Source organism: Stegostoma tigrinum, chromosome 15, assembly GCF_030684315.1.
Source record: "Stegostoma tigrinum isolate sSteTig4 chromosome 15, sSteTig4.hap1, whole genome shotgun sequence".
In the NCBI taxonomy this organism is placed as follows: Eukaryota; Metazoa; Chordata; class Chondrichthyes; order Orectolobiformes; family Stegostomatidae; genus Stegostoma; species Stegostoma tigrinum.
Window position 1 is genome coordinate 67825761 of NC_081368.1, and position 16961 is coordinate 67842721.

The following is a 16961-nucleotide window of genomic DNA, read 5'->3' on the forward strand; positions in this document are numbered from 1 at the left end:
TGTTCCTACAGAGATGTCAAAATATCAATGTATTGCCGACCTGGTAAATATCACTCTCCATTTCACAGCAAATCTTACAGTTACCCCACCTCAATGATATCCATTGCTCACCACTCCTAACCAGTGGCTTGATGACTTTGAAGAAGGGACTTACTGAAAAAAAAAACTCTTAATCATTTCTTTTAATTTGTTTTTGACGTAAAGCAATTATATGTGACTAAACTACATCTTTTGACGAAATGCAATTTTTATATTAGCATTAACTTTGAAACAATGTGTGTTTGAATTTGTAATTACATTGTCCTTTAGACTTTCTTTTTCAAGCCTCTGTGTTACCACAATCATAAGAATATTTTACCACACTTTTCACCTAATCTGTGCAACAATTTGTTTCAATTAATACTTTGTGATCTTCCCTGTCAATTGTATGTTGTTTGATGTATTTTTGATTGTCAGATTTTATCTGCTGAGTTCCTCCTTTATAATTTTCCCATTTTTGTGCTGTGTACTCTCTTTATGTTCCTTGAAGGCATTGATCCTTGGTCTGGTGTAAAGTCAATAATTTATGGCTTAGAAGGGGTGGATGCTGGGAAGTTGTTTCTGTTAGGCAGGGAGACTAGGACCCGTGGGCACAGCCTTAAAATTAGAGGGGGTAAATTTAAAACGGAAATGAGACGACATTTCTTCAGCCACAGAGTGGTGGGCTTGTGGCATTCATTGCCACGGAGTGCAGTGGAGGCCAAGACATTAGATGCCTTCAAGGCAGAGATCGACAAATTCTTGATTTCACAAGGAATCAAGGGCTAAGGGGAGAGTGCAGGAAGTGGAGTTGAAATGCCCATTAGCCATGATTTCAATGGCAGAGTGGACTTGATGGGGAAAATGGCATTACTTCCACTCCTATGTCTTATGGTCTTATGGTCTAATTTGTTTCTTATTTGCATATCAAACTAATGGCTGCACAGGAATATTTCATTCACCTTCAAAAATGCCCAGTGGAATCCAGAACTGGTTTCCAACACTCATGCATTTTCTAGGGCATAAACCCTGCAGGTGACCTTTGGTAAAATTCTCTCCACCATTCTAGGATTTAAAAAGCAATGGAATCAAAATTAGATCAGCATATGGAAATTAATTACATTTTGGTTAACCTGCTGATGGTTTGGATAGTAATATCAGCATGCCATTAATAGTGTGATCTAATACTAGATTTCAAACACCTCATTACAAAGGAACTTGCATTTCCTGAACAGTCAATGCAAAAAAAGCAAATAAAACTCAGATGACTGGAAGCATTGCAGGTACTTCAAATAGGAATGCAGTGGAATTCACACCAGTTAGAGTCTAGGGTAAGATGAGAAGCCAGAGGTCAGTGGTCATGGAAACTGAGGTGTTAGGAACGATGGTGAGCTTCTCTCAGTGTTAGGTGGACAGAGTTGGTCTGCTCCTAGGGGCTTCATAAACATTTCTGGTACAATGCTAGTGTCCCTATCTCTGAGATAAGTGGCCTGGGTTCAAGCCCCATCTGCACCAAAGATATGTTTCATGACATCTCCAAACAAATTGTTTCAAAAATACCCACAGCCAAGTACATTTGAAAGGGTGCATTTGGTCTTCATGCAGGTGTGTGGTCGCCACTGGTTTGGGCAGCCTGGGACAAACCAGTCTTAGAATGAGGACCTCAAACTGGCACTGAGAACATTATTTGTATTTGAAACATACTACTTTAACAAAGGGCCCTGGATATTGTGTCTTCATCTCCATCAGTATGGTGACAATTATATGTGCACTCTTCTCATGCAACATTTTGGGGACTTACAATCTTAAATCCACAAACAGAGTCCTCAGAAAATGCTAATGAACTTATGGTTCAATGCTTTGGAATAGATAGTTGACAATTCTCAGCAGTAATCATTACCCTCATCAAATATTATTTCTTGGTTCTAAGCATCACAGTTGAAATGACAATACCAACTGATGATACTAATACAATCATCTTTCACAGGCTTATCTTTGAAATGTCCTTCACAGAGAGGGGAAAAAAGCCCTTCATTGCCTGATGCAAAAACTTTGAGGAATAAATTTCCAATTTGGTTTCAATTCTTATTTTTGGCATGAGTATTTTATAAAGAAATAATGGGTGGCAGATATAATGGGAACTGCAGATGCTGGAGATTCCAAGATAACAAAATGTGAGGCTGGATGAACACAGCAGGCCAAGCAGCATCTCAGGAGCACAAAAGCTGACGTTTCGGGCCTAGACCCTTCATCAGATGGTGGCAGATAGTTCAGTTGTCTGGATGACTGGTTTGCAATGCCAAGTAATGTCAGTGGCATGGGTTCACTTCCCACATCAGCTGAAGTCACAATGAAAGCTCTGCCTTCTCAACTTTGCCTGAGATATGGCAACCTTCAGATTAAATGCACCGCATTGTGTCTGTCTGATGAGAGAAGAGCCCTCTGGGATTTTGGCAGCTGTTATTTAATAAAGGATATGACAATGGCTTGAGCAGTAATGACATTGTGTCCAAATAACTAGATTTAGGTGGAAAGTCGACTGCCTCCGAGATCTGCTTTCAAATTGCTTTGATTATCGCCAAGAATTTGATCTCAGATAATGAGTTCTCCCTGCAAATTCAGGCTCTGAATTGGCATTGCAGCTTTTAGTCAGAGCCAATGCAATAAAAAAAAAAGCTTTCCTGCAATTTAATGCTGGATAGATTAATGTTATGATCACGAATCAGAAATTGGTTGCTCAGTCCAACACTGTTCATGTTAGTTTCTTTTTTACACTCTATAGGATGCACATCTTAATCCCATACACCTCTTTGTTTCTCCATCTCTTTATCCACTTTAGCCAGCTACCTTATGTGTTTTCAAATATTGGTGTGATTTCTGCTTTATATGGTATGCTTTCAAGGCAAATGTGCAGAGTTAGGAAATCTCCTGGCTTTCAGGAACACCACCCTCTCTCATCACCATTCTTTGTCCTTACATTTGCTGAGTTACCTAATATCCACCATGGACTAACCTCAGGAGCCAGGCTGCGATGAAGTAAAATAAAGTTGAAGCATCTCTTGAAAACTTTGCTTGATTGAAAACAGTAATCACAATACAATTCAACACAATTATATCCCAAGTACTTCATCCCTCATTAAAAAAAGCACATTTATTGTCATAATCCTATACCAAAGACAACTAATTCTTTAATAACTTCTGGGATATGTCAATCAAACTGTGAACTAACAGCCCACACTCTGATATCACCTTGCAGAAGCAGTCAAACAGTAAAATTGCAATCATGGTAGTGTTAATGTTATTTCAGCAAGCATGTTTTGAAACTGCAAGCAGGGATTTATTTTCAGACAAAAGAGAGCTTTATTTTCCAAATTTAAAGGACAGCTTAACAGTTCCAGTAACCTATCTGTGCCTAATGAGCATTCATTTCAACTCTAAATGTCATAACTTACACATTGTCGGATCTGCTCCTCACTCCAGTGAATGCAATCTATCTGAAGTTTGATGGGTTTGCAATTCCTCATGTCTAAGCATTGGCCTGTCCGATACCCTCTGACTAAAATAGAAGCTGCCAGAAATGGAAGTGGGATTTCTGGATCCATGTTCCCAGTGCCATTTGGACACATTGTGGGGTTTCTGGAACTCTATGAAAAGCTTAGCTAATCTAGTAAAGCATTCCATATTCTTCTATATGAAAAGAATCTCCCGCTCTTTCTTATTGAATCTTGTATCAAAGTCCACTTGTAATATACTATGTGCTGAATCCTATTGTGGCCAAGCACCAGTTTTGTTGAGTTTTATAAAGGGTTTCTCTCTGCGAGGCTCAGCAATATTTCTCGGTGTATTGTCCCACACTTACTTCATTAACAATTTATCCAGCGTCTGTTGCAACAATCTTGTCTGACACTAACCTGATTTTACCACCCACAGTATGTGGAAAATATCACCACTGCTGGAATATCCCGTAATAGATCATCATACCTGGCATTGGGATCACTTCTAAAAGCCCTTCATGCATCTCGTCAAGCACTTCCAGTCCAGACCTACCCTGCACAGTGAATGACATTTGTCCTGGACACAATAGATAAGGATGGTAGCTCAGTGGTTAGCACTACTGCTCACAGCACCAGGAACCTGGGTATGATTCCACCCTTGGGCAACAGTCTGTGTGGAGTTTGCACATTCAGCATGGATATCCTTAAGGTGCTCTGGGTTTCCTATCACATTCCAAAGCTGTTCAGGCTAGGTGAATTGGCAATGGGGAAATTGCCTATAGTGTTCAGGGATGTATAGACTCGGTGGGTTATAGGGGGATGGAACTGGTGGAATGCTCCGAGGGTCGGTGTGGACTTGTTGTGCTGAAGGGCTAGTTTCCACACTGTGGAGATTCTAACTTAGTTGGAAGCTGCAGCAAGTTGCTCCCCAGTGTTGAGATAGTCCTTGTGGCATTTTTCACATCACTCTCCCAGACCTTTCCCCGTAGGCAATGCCATCCAGCCCGAAAAATTCCATCCCAAGGAACAATTAGAAACAATGGTCTGAACTTCACTAGAAATGTGCCATGTGTCAATTTTGTTGAGGGGATTTCTCTGTGTGAAGTTTAGTGAGATTTCTCACATTGTTTTCCAGAATTTGCCCCATTGCTTATGGCACCATACCTCCCATTGTATCTTCCCTCCTGCCTAGACAGAGGTCCTATTGGCACGTTCCTGGATTTCCAGATGCGATGCTATCTCTAAAGGCCTGCAAGTTCACCCAAACTGGTGCTGCCAGTAGGAGTTGCTCTACCCCGTGCATGTAGAGGGAGGGGAACCAAAAGCAAATGGTTTTCAGCGCACATAGATAGCACTTCACTGAAAATACAAATTCATTGCTTTTATCATTTAATCTCAAATTACCTCTCAAATTCCAAATCTCATGTTGATCTTGCTTTTTGTGCATTTTCTTTGCAGCCATAACTTTGCCTTCCTTGCTCTGTTCTAGCACCCTATGTTTGCTGTATGTTTTAATTTACTTGTACACATGCAAAACAAAACTTTTCACTGTACCTAGGAATGTGTGGCAATAAGAGTCAAATAAAATTAAAAAAAGAGCACTCACAGAATATGGCATCCCTTGCTGGTCAGTGTTTATTGCCCAGACCCAGTGGCCCCTGAGAATGTGGTTTGAGCTGCCTTCTTGAACTGCTGCAGTCCCTCTTCTGTAGGTAGACCCACAAAATCCTTATGGAGAGAATTACAGGATTTTGATGCAGAAACTGTGAAGGAACAGTGATATATTTCCAACTTGGGATGGTGAGTGGCTTTGGTGGGGAGCTTGCAGGTGGTTGTCTATTTAAGAACCGAGCTTTAGGTTAATCCATTCTTCGAATCATCCTGTCTTAGAAGCCTGTACAAACGGAGTGCTCAGTGTAGCCTGACATCTTATCATCATTCAGTTTGGGAGCATCACATACTAGAATGTCTTCACAAAGTTGAAAAAAAAAAGTTATTCAACAGCAGTCAAAGTGAACAAGAAACAAACAAACAGAAGCTGCATCTTCCTCTCTAGACTGGCAAGAACTGCTTACTTCTTCACAAATCGTTTTGCAGTCAATAGTTTATTACATACACCTAGTTCTCATCTACTGGATCGAATTATCAATCAAGTCCTGAATTGCTCCTGTGTGACACTACAGTGCTATAGCATCCAAAAGATGATCCTCCTCCTGCTCAGTGTCCTCATCTCCTTCCGCCTCAGGCTGCTGTTTTTCCCCAATGTCCATCACATTGCATCATTACCTGTGCAGAGTGTAACATGCAAGGTTAATGTAACATACTCTGTTTGCAGCTAGTCCCCTCTAATTCTTCCATCTGTCTGTGGCTTGTGTACAGCAGCCACGTCTGGAACTAGAAATCAATGCAGCATAGCGGGCATGTTGGTCTGGCGAGAAGTGAAAGACTCCCAGCTGATCTGAGCAGCGGAACCTGACCTTTGGCAGACCAGTTGTCCACTCCATGACAGCCCTGGTTGAAGAATGAGCTGCTATGTATGTATGCATTGATAATCAGCCTCAGTCAGGAGTCGCATAATGGAGTCATCTGTGTGGCTGCGGGCACAGAGGCTAGTCCTTTGTCTTGCAGTGGCCATCCTCATAAGGGGTTTGGCCCTTGATAGTTTAGTGCATTCCTTTGTGCAGTGGACTGTGAAGGGCTCTGATATGGGATGCCTCTCCATGAATTTCTGACATGGGATCTTATTCTGTTGAATGTAGCACAAGCCATGTCAATTAAATGTAGTAAGTGATTTTAAATGTTAAAAGGAGTACCTTGTCAGCCCAATTCCATACCACTGAGAAAGGCAGCATTGCATTGAAAAGAACGTTAGTGAATGTTTATAGTTCCAAGATGAGAGCCCTTGTGCAGCCTATGTGACCTTGGGCTGTCTTTGTGATTTGGGGCCACTTTTAATGCTGCTTATGATTCCTTCTGCTTCACAGAGTTGACTATCCTCATTCTATAATGACCTGTGTGCTGGTCACCTTTGCTTGCAGCCAGGATTTGCATCCCACACAGTTGTACGTTCCCAGTGTTTCACGTGCAGGGAAATATGATGACTAACATCGTCAACCTGTACTGAGACACTGCACCTGATTAACGTAATTGCCCCTTTAAGGGTCTCATATCACTCACTGGGACAGACGGTGTGCTCAGACACATTTATTCTGCTGCTCTGGGCGGTGCTTGCAGCTGCTTTCCATTTTGAGGGCACATTTCCACATATGAAGGAAACAAGGTCAGACTCGGCACATTGAGTTACAGGCTTAGCCTGATGAGCAGGAACCCCCCCCCCCCACCCCCCACCTGAACTGGCGTCTTCCTTTCTCCCTTGTAGTCCCTGTTTAACCCATTGGTGTTCTACTCCCACATGTTTCCAAACACCTCTTTGTATTGCAACTTCTTTTAACTTTATGCCTGAGCCCCAGCCCTACAGTTTGGTCATACCAATCATCATGCTGCATTTGCCCCTGTTTAAAACAGGATGATTGTGAACATTGTTGGCCATCCCACAGTAACCACGTTGTCCAATCCAATATCACCACCCCCCATCCTTATTTGTTGAGATTCCTCCCTTTTACAATTACTGCCACTTTTGTATCCCCACAGGCAACCCACAACTGGCACCCTGATTATGCAGTGGCCCCTGATAACTCGCTTTGACTTTTGGCAAGCGGTCCCCACTTCAGGACCAGCTGTGGCCCATTAGCTACCATGGTGGACATACATTCACAACTGATGGGTGACAGAGTCCCTGACTAATCTGACCTGCTCGCTGACTAATATACCACGGTTATGTGAACTGGTTGCTCTGGGCCTGCAGGACTGACCATGGCTCGTTCCTTGGACTGTAAAGATACATAAGGCCTGGCCACGAGTGTCCCAAGCAGCTAACCTAGCATGTCTGGGTCCCTGATAAAAAAGTGTGGAGCTGGATGAACACAGCAGGCCAAGCAGCATCTTAGGAGCACAAAAGCTGACATTTCGGGTCTAGACCCTTCATCAGAAATGCTGCTTGGCCTGCTGTGTTCATCCAGCTCCACACTTTGTTATCTCGGATTCTCCAGCATCTGCAGTTTCCACCATGTCTGGGTGCCTGAACAGGTGTTGAATGGTGCCCTTGAATTACCGTGCCAGGAGCTGGTTCACCAATTGAAGGAAGTCTCTTTTACACAGCCCTTCCAATAAGAGACACAGTCATTTAGTCAAAGCATGTTCAATGTGGCTTGCCACATACACCATTGGCACATGGTGTGCAGTAACATTAATATACCATGGTACCATACATGTCCTGCCCTTGACAGATCACCACTGATAACAATGACAATCTGCTGGCCTTTGTGCTTTCTGTCGAAGAGCAAGGCAAGACAGAAGCACTGTGGGCCCGTAACCTCTCATCGAGGGGCTGGTGGGGATAAGGGGCGCGAGCGGGGGAAGCACAAAAAAGGTCATGGAGGTGGAGACGCTGTGCCATCCATTTGGGAACTGAAATAACTCCAGAGAGACTGATATCCCATCATCAAGTCGCCCTTTATTTACACATGGAGAGTCCTTTACAGTGATCCAGCTCCGCCAGAGCCAGCTCTCTGTGCGAGAGAGGTGGAACTGCACATTAAGGAGATTACATGTTAATGAAACATCTACGCTTACAATAGATACAAATAGGCCTCTTGGCATTCACCAGTGAGATTCCCATCTCACCATTCAATGCTTGGTTGGAGAAAGAGACTTTCTGCTCTTGATATTGAGAATCTCATTAGTGTGCTTTTATTCTACTTTCCCAGCTTTCTCACCAATGCCTATGTTGTGCAGGGGCTGGGGAGATTCCACACAATACTTCCTTATTAATTCAAGCCCACTCCTTCAAATTTTCAAGCATGCCACAGCATAATGTCCCTGAAATAAAGAAAAATAGTCCTAAACATTGTTGTCTTTGTATTTTCTCAATCTGGGCAGCAAGCTTATGAATCAGAACCACACCCTCAAAATGTTGCCTGTAGTGAAAGTTTTATACAGTAAATTTCCAGGTTCTGCCGTAGTTACTTTTCAATTGTGCAATTCCTGCACTTCCAGTTGGAGATGTTCAGTTAACTGAGGCATTAATGGATTAATGAAACTGAATAAAACTTGAGCCTCACAATTAATTCCCATTCGAAGGAGATCTTCGCATTCCCATTGTCCAGTCATAGGATGTGACCCTGTTTAACCTGGAGACTTGCGGGACTCCATCAGTGAACAGGTAGGAGTTCTCCTCTATCCCAGATCCATATTGTAAAGGTTTCTCAGGAAATTAAAGCAGATAACTTTATTATTTTCTTTCATCACTTAGAAATAGTTAAGTGTCATTCCTTGTGAATTTTCTGTCTCATTTAAAACCCTTTAATATTTTTAAGATGTGACACATGGAAGATGATTGCTAGCAAGTCCCATGCTACCTGCTCCTCAAGTTCTGACATCTTGCCATCACTGGTGATTCAGATTTTGAGAACAAATTACTGACTCAATTTTATTTTAATATTCATATTATTTCTTATGTAACAGTTTCACTTTGGATTAAAAATGGTAGCAGTGACACCCAGAGAAGTAAATTAAACCCAGGATTAGCAACAAACTGTTGTCAGAGTCTGACTCAAACTGTCAATTAAAAATAACTTGAACAATATGTAAAAGCTTTCCGATGAATCATATTTGCAGCAGCCCACATTCACAACACCGTAAATTATGCTGTGGTGAGGTTTTGATGAAATGTTTGGAAAAACTTCATCTCTGGAATAATACAGGCTTTAACATGAGAAGGTTTAACTGACATGGCACAGTTGTCTAATTGTGCGTGGAAGCTGGGCCCGTAGGGAAAGGGAAGCCAAGGCAGTTTTGAGGTTAGCGATGGGTACTGAAACCAAAAATGATGGCATCTGTTGTCATTAAGACATCATATTCTTTCCTTGTGTTATATTCTCGATAATACTTGCCATTGAACTATCAGTTATCAAGGCAGAGCATTTCCTATTTTGGAGTTAAGGAATAATGGGAAAATGTGCTTGAAGCCATCAAAGACGCCAGAGTCGGAGCCAAGTTTCCTCATGCACGCACACGCTTTTTAGCTCATTATGCATGCAGCCTGGTAATTGTGCTAATTGAACAATGAATCATATGGGCTGATGGTCTGCACATTCTCGTCCCTTCCAGAAACTTTTGGGTTCCAGGGCTCTGTGACCATATTTCAAAGCCCCTTTACTCACTGCAATCCCTGCAGCTGTGTCCATCAGCCAGTCAGCTCTGGAGATTTCTTAGGGCAGACAAAAGATGGCTCAATTGCATCACTAGATGTTGAGATCAGGGCTTCCCAAGGATGAAGAGAAGTGATCTTCTCTAGGGAATGGAAGCAGGAAGGATCTAAGCCCGAAATGTCAGCTTTTGTGCTCCTAAGATGCTACTTGGCCTGCTGTGTTCATCCAGCTCCACACTTTGTTATCTAGCCATCCCTGTAGAACCAGGCGGGAGAACATCAAATAAATGTGTAGAGACCCTCAGTATGTTGGAGTGACTGGATCATCCAAGTTCTGTCTGTAGTGATGCCTCATTCAAGCTCATGGCTGCCTCCAGGGAATGGGCAAATAAAATAAAATACTGTGGATGCTGGAAAACAAACACAGCCTTGAGGACTCAATATTGAATTCCACAACATCAGAGGTTGGCAGTATTCTGCTTGGTCTTCATTCTTCTTAAACTGTCTCCCATCCCAAACCCCCAACAAATCCTTGTCTTGGTGTTTTGTTCTTAGCAGAGATGACCCATTCTCTCCATTGCGTGTTTTCATTTACTTGGAGATAGCAAGAACAGCAGATGCTGGAAGCAGTCAACACAATGGGGAGCTGGAGCAACACGGCAGGTCAGGCAGCATCAGAGGAGCAGGAAAGTCAACATTTCGGGTTTATACCATTTATCAGGACTGGGGAGGAGGAAGGGAGCCCAGAAATAAACAGAGTGAGGGGAATGGGGCTGGGGGAGGGTAGGTGGGATAGTGATAGGTCGATGCAGGTAGGAGGTTGTGGAGATAGGTCATAGGATGGGTGGGGCAGATGGATGAGAGACTCAGTCAACAAGTTGCAGAGCATCTGCACTCTGTACACTACAGTCAACAATACCAGCCGATTGCCAATCATTTTAACTCCTTCTCCCACTCCCACTCCTTTGGTGATATGCCCATTCTGGGCCTCCTCCAGTGTCACAATGACACCACCCACAACCTGGAGGGACAACACTTCATATTCCACCTCAGAATCCTATAGCCCAATGGCCTAAACATGGAATTCACCAGTTTTAAAATCTCTCCATCCCTGGCCTCATCCCATGTCCAAGCCTCCCTCTCATCCCAGCTCCTTGAACTGACACAACCTGTCCATTTTCTATATCAGCTGTCTATCCCACATATCCCATGACCTATCTCCACAACCCCTTACCTGCATCCACCTATCATCATCCAACCTACATTGCCCCAGCCCCACCCACTTCCCTCTATTTATTTTTTGAGCTCCCTTCCCTCTCTCCAGTCTTGATGAAGAGCCCCAACCCAAAACATCAAATTTCCTGCTCCTCTCATGCTGCCTGGCCTGCTGTGTTCATCCAGCTCCACCACTGTATTAATTCTGACTCCAGCATCTGTGGTTCTTGCTCTCTCCTAGCAGGTGCATCTGGACAGCTTGCTAGAGCCCACAGTCACACTTCACAGAGAGGTATATGTTCACAATGGGTTTAGTGTGCCTGATCATGTGCAGACTAAGGAGATCTCATGCGAGATGGAAATTAAGAATCTACAGAAGCAGCTCCAAATCAACAAGTGCTATACACTAACAATGAGAATATAGATAAAAACTTTTGGTAGGTTAGTCAGAACACTGACTGGGCATTTGTTGGAACAGAATATTGATCAAAGTTAGAAGTGCGGGAAGCATTGTGTGATAGATTTAGTGATTGGTGGGATGAAAAGAAATCCTATGTTAGCAGCATTGTGAGTCCCACATTATTTGCTACCTACCTGGTGTCAGTTTAAGTGATAATCTTGATCAAGCCAACAATGAAATTGTAGAGACAGGCAAGTGCTCGGTCATTGTAATCTATATCGACAACAGCAACACAGGGAAGACTAGGCAACCGATCCTGTTTGAAGAGAAGCAGAAACTAGGGAATGAATTTAAAATTTGATAATTGTTGTTATTAACTGAGCTTGGTGCAAATTGTCACGAGGGGATTCAGGAAGTGAACTGATGGCTGAAGATGTGAAGTGGGAAAGAAGTGTTCTCATTTTATGGCATTCAGCACTGGGCCAGTAGAGTGTTCATTAAAGTTGGAGCTCATGGAATTAAAGACATATCATTGGCCAGGTTTAAAACATGGTTGAATGGAATTCTCTTCTAAAAATGAAAAATTGTTGTGAGAACAGTTATTAATTTTGGATGTAAGATTGACAGGCGTTTTGCAAAGCAAAGGTATTACAGCATTTGGGCAAGGCCAGGTAAACGGAATAAGACCCCAGGTCAGTCATATCCTCTTTGAATGCAGAACAGGCTCATGTGCTTAATTGGCTTGCTCCTCTTCCGGTGTAGTGTGTTTAACATTCATCATACTGTTTTCACTGATTGACTTCATCAATTCTGTTATTCATTAATGAAGCCACATGATGGCTCTGCAGCTGTATGCAATATTCAGACAACATTTTGGTAATGGAGGACAGGATGAATACCCTATCCTTGGCAGCCAAACCTTTAGCTACCTGGGCCCTAAGCTTTTGAATAAACTCCCTAAAGCCGCTGTTTTTTCAACTTACCTTTCTCTTTTAAAGCAGTCTTTAAGGTCTACTTCTGACTAGACCGCTGCCATCGCACCTATTGACAACACGCAGTTCAAGGACTAATTTTGTTTGATGATTCTTTTGTGTCACGGCCTTGGGGTACCTTTTTGCTATGTTAAATGGAACTTACTGCTAATGCACATTTTCAACATTTTCTGCTATATTTTAAACAAGCAACTCAGCTTAGCCTATATTCAGGTGGGAGAGTAACATTAATTAACCAGCAACTTAACTAACCACCTGACTCTAACATATTCCTTTCTTAAAACATAGAAGTAGGGGGAAATCATAATATATCCTTGTTGAAACAAATGTGCCCATGTGCTTAGCTTACATAACCAGTCTTTACATAGATGTCTTCCTATTTAACCAACCATTCTACAAGGCATTCTCTTTCACATGACCAAAATGCAACAGTATCAAAATGAATTGGCCCTTCTGACAAGAGTTACTCACAAACGTTTTGTTAAAAGCAGAAATCTCTATCTGCAATCTGAGGGTCATTCTGCAAATTGCTGAGGTGCTTGATATGTGGAATGATACCTTGGTGGAGAGGTGCATTTACCTATTCTCAATTTCAACGTGCCAATTGCAAAGTAAACAATTGGAGACACACAAAGTGAAAGAAGGGACTCGTAGATGTATGGGATGCACATATTGCAGTGTTTGGTGTGATCAGTAACTGCTCTGGGGGCTAGGTGCTCACCTCTGGTTGTTCCTAGAGATTCCATGACCATAAGACCATGAGACCATAGGACATAGGTGTGGAAGTAAGGCCATTCGGCCCATCAAGTCCACTCCGCCATTTAAATCATCGCTGATGGGCATTTCAACTCCATCTCCCTGCACTCTCCCTGTGGCCCTTGATTCCTTGTGAGATCAAGAATTTGTCGATCTCTGCCTTGAAGGCATCCAATGTCCCGGCCTCCACTGCACTCCATGGCAATGAATTCCACAAGCCCACCACTCTCTGGCTGAAGAAATGTCTCCTCATTTCCGTTTTAAATTTACCCCCTCTAATTCCAAGGCTGTGCCCACGGGTTCTCGTCTCCCCACTTAATGGAAACAACTTCCCAGCATCCACCCTTTCTAAGCCATACGTTATCTTGTAAGTTTCTATTAGATCTCCCCTCAACCTTCTAAACTCTAATGAGTACAATCCCAGGATCCTTAGCCGTTCATCATATGTTAAACCTACCGTTCCAGGGATCATCCGTGTGAATCTCTGCTGGACATGCTCCAGGGCTCGTATGTTCTTCCTGAAGTGTGGGGCCCAAAATTGGACACAGTATTCTAAATGGGGCCTAACTAGAGCTTTATAAAGTCTCAGAAGCACATCGCTGCTTTTATATTCCAACCCTCTTGAGATAAACGACAACATTACATTCGCTTTCTTAATCACGGACTCTACCTGCAAGTTAACCTTTACAGAATCCTGGATCAACACTCCCAGATCCATTTGTACTTCTGCTTTACGAATTTTCTCACCATTTAGGAAATAGTCCATGCCTGTATTCTTTTTTCCAAAGTGCAAAACCTCACATTTGCTCACATTGAATTTCATCAGCCATTTTCTGGACCACTCCCCTAACCTGTCTAAATCTTTCTGCAGTTTCCTCACCTCCTCAGTACTACCTGCCCGTCCACCTATCTTTGTATCATCGGCAAACTTCACCAGAATGCCCCCAGTCCCTTCATCCAGATCATTATTATATCAGGTGAACAGCTATGGCCCCAACACTGAACCCTGTGGGACACTACTCATCACCGGTTGCCATTCCAAAAAAGAGCCTTTATCCCAACTTTCTGCCTTCTGTCAGACAGCCAATCCTCAATTCAAGCCAGTAGCTCACCTCGAACATCATGGGCCCTCACTTTGCTCAGCAGCCTCCTGTGAGGCACCATATCAAAGGCCTTTTGGAAGTCTAGATAGATAACACGTACTGGGTTTCCCTGGCCTAACATACTTTTTACCTCTTCAAAAAATTCTTACAGGTTCATCAGGCATGACCTCCCCTTACTAAATCCATGCTGACTTGTTCTAATCTGACCCTGCACCTCCAGGAATTTAGAAGTCTCATCCTTGACAAAATTCTAGAATTTTACCAACTACCAAGGTTAGGCTCATCGGCCTATAATTTTCCATCTTTTGCCTTGATCCTTTCTTATACTAGGGTGTTCCAACAGCAATTTTCCAATTATCTGGGGCTTTCCCTGACTCCAGTGACTTTTGAAAGATCACAACCGAAGCCTCTGCTATTTCCTCAGCCACGTCCCTCAGAACTCTAGGATGTAGCCCATCGGGGACAGGAGATTTATCAATTTTTAGACCTTTTAGCTTTACTAGCACTTTCTCTTTTGTAATGCCTACCATACTCAACTCTGCCCTCTGAATTTGCTTTAATTCAGTCATGGGATGTGGGTGTCCCTGGCTACTTCAGCATTTCTGACCTATCCTCCTCGCTGTTAGAAGGTAATGGTGAGCTATTGTCTTGAAAGACTCCATCTGTCTGATTGGGTATACTGTGAAGAAAATTGTTTTCAGATATTCGACCCGGTGACATTGGAAAATGGAAGTCTTGTTTCAAGTTAGAATGGTGCGCAGTTTGGAGGCAGGCAATAGTGTTTCCACGTCTGCCTTTGTCCTTCTAGGGGATAGAAGTTGTGGATTTGAAAAATGTTATTAAAGCAGGTGTGATGAGTCACTGGAGTGCATCTTGCATGGGGTATGCTTTGCTGTGACTGTGCACCTGTGGTGGAGGGAGTGAACATAGTCATCGAGTCATTACAGCATGATGTAAACAGACCAATTGGTCTAACTAATCCATGCCATACATGCCTCTAAGCTAAACTCATCCCACCTGCTTGCATCTGGCCCATATCACTCCAAACTTTACCTATGCATGTGCTTACTCAAATATCTTTTCAACGTTGTAACTGTATCTGCAGACCTGGCTTCCTTTGGCAGATCATTCCACGCGTGAATCACTCTCTATGTAAAAAAGTTGTTTTTCATATCCTTTTAAAATCTTTCTCCTCTCACCTTAAAAGTATGCCCTGGGGTTTTGAACTCCCCTTGGCCATTCACCCTATGTGTGTCTCTCATGATTTTATAAAGTTCTATAAGGTCACAACTCAATGTCCTGTGCTCCAGGGTAAAAAAAAGCCCTGACCTATTTTTATATCTCAAACCTCCTATTCCTGGCATCACCCTGGTGAACAGAGGCAAGTTTTAAAAATTGTCAAACAGGAGAAAAGCAAAATAAAGAGGACAAGAGATGTAGGGAAAGGGAATGCACAGGAAGACACCATTGGAGAGCACAACAATCCGAGAGGGATGTCAGACTGGAGGCAATTACAGAGAGAAGGAGGAGCAATGCCATGAATGAATTTAAAAACAGCAACAAGAATTTAATACTCAAGTCATTGGTGATGTTACTGAATTCAGAAGCAATGGTGATCGGGGAAGAGGACCTGCCATGGGCTTTGGGTCAGCATGGCTTTGACTGACCTCTAGTTTATGGAAGGTCGAATATGGGAGACTAACCGGGAGTATTTTTTGTTATTAGTTCATGGTATTAGGGCACCACTGGCACGGCCAACATTTATTGCTCATCCCTAATTGCCCAGATTGCAGTTAAGAGTCAACTCAATTACTGTGGGCTGGAGTGTCAAGTAGGCCAGACCAGGTTATGATGGCAGAAAACCAGATGGGTTATTACAAAACAAGAAGTGATTTTACAAGAATCCACAACAGTTTCATGATTAGACTCAATTCCAGACTTATATATTGGTTTCAAATTCCACCCTCTGCTGTGTGATGGGTGGGGTGCCAAACAAGGGAGCTGTTTCGTTCCAAACAGTGGGGGATTTGACAATGGTAATGTCACTTAAAGTCAGGGGGTGAGAGTTGGATTCTCTTTTGTTTGCAATGCTCATTACTTGGCTCTTGACTGTCACAAATGTTATTTGCCACTTATCCCCACAAAGCCAGAATGTTGCCCAGATTCCACAGCATACAGGCACAGAACAATTAACTTCCTTGGCAGATGCAAATACTACTGAACAATGAGGAAATAACAAAAAAAATCTCTATCTCTGAGCCTATGAGGACAGAAAGTCATTGATGAATTTGATGAAGGTAGCTGGGCCGAAAACGCTAACCCTGCAGCGATGATCTGAAACTGAAACCATTGTCCTTAACAACTGTAACCATCTTGCTATGTGTGAGGTATTATCACAAACAGCTCCTCCTCAGCACGTCCCTACACCCACTAATCCTGATTCCCCTTGAGACTAGTTTTACTGGGAACTCTTTATGTTGTAACTTGGTAAATGCTACCTTGATTTCAACGTGATAGATTTCTTTTCTCCTGAACATTGCTGCTGGTAACGCTGCGCCAGAAATCATCCAAGTATCAAGCCATCAAGTGACATTTATTCAGCACTACCCTGTTCACTGATACTCAGTTGAAGACTGTCTTAGTTATCATAATAGAGTCATAGAGCCATAAAGTTATAGAACATGGAAACAGGCCCTTTTGCCCAAACTGGTCCAT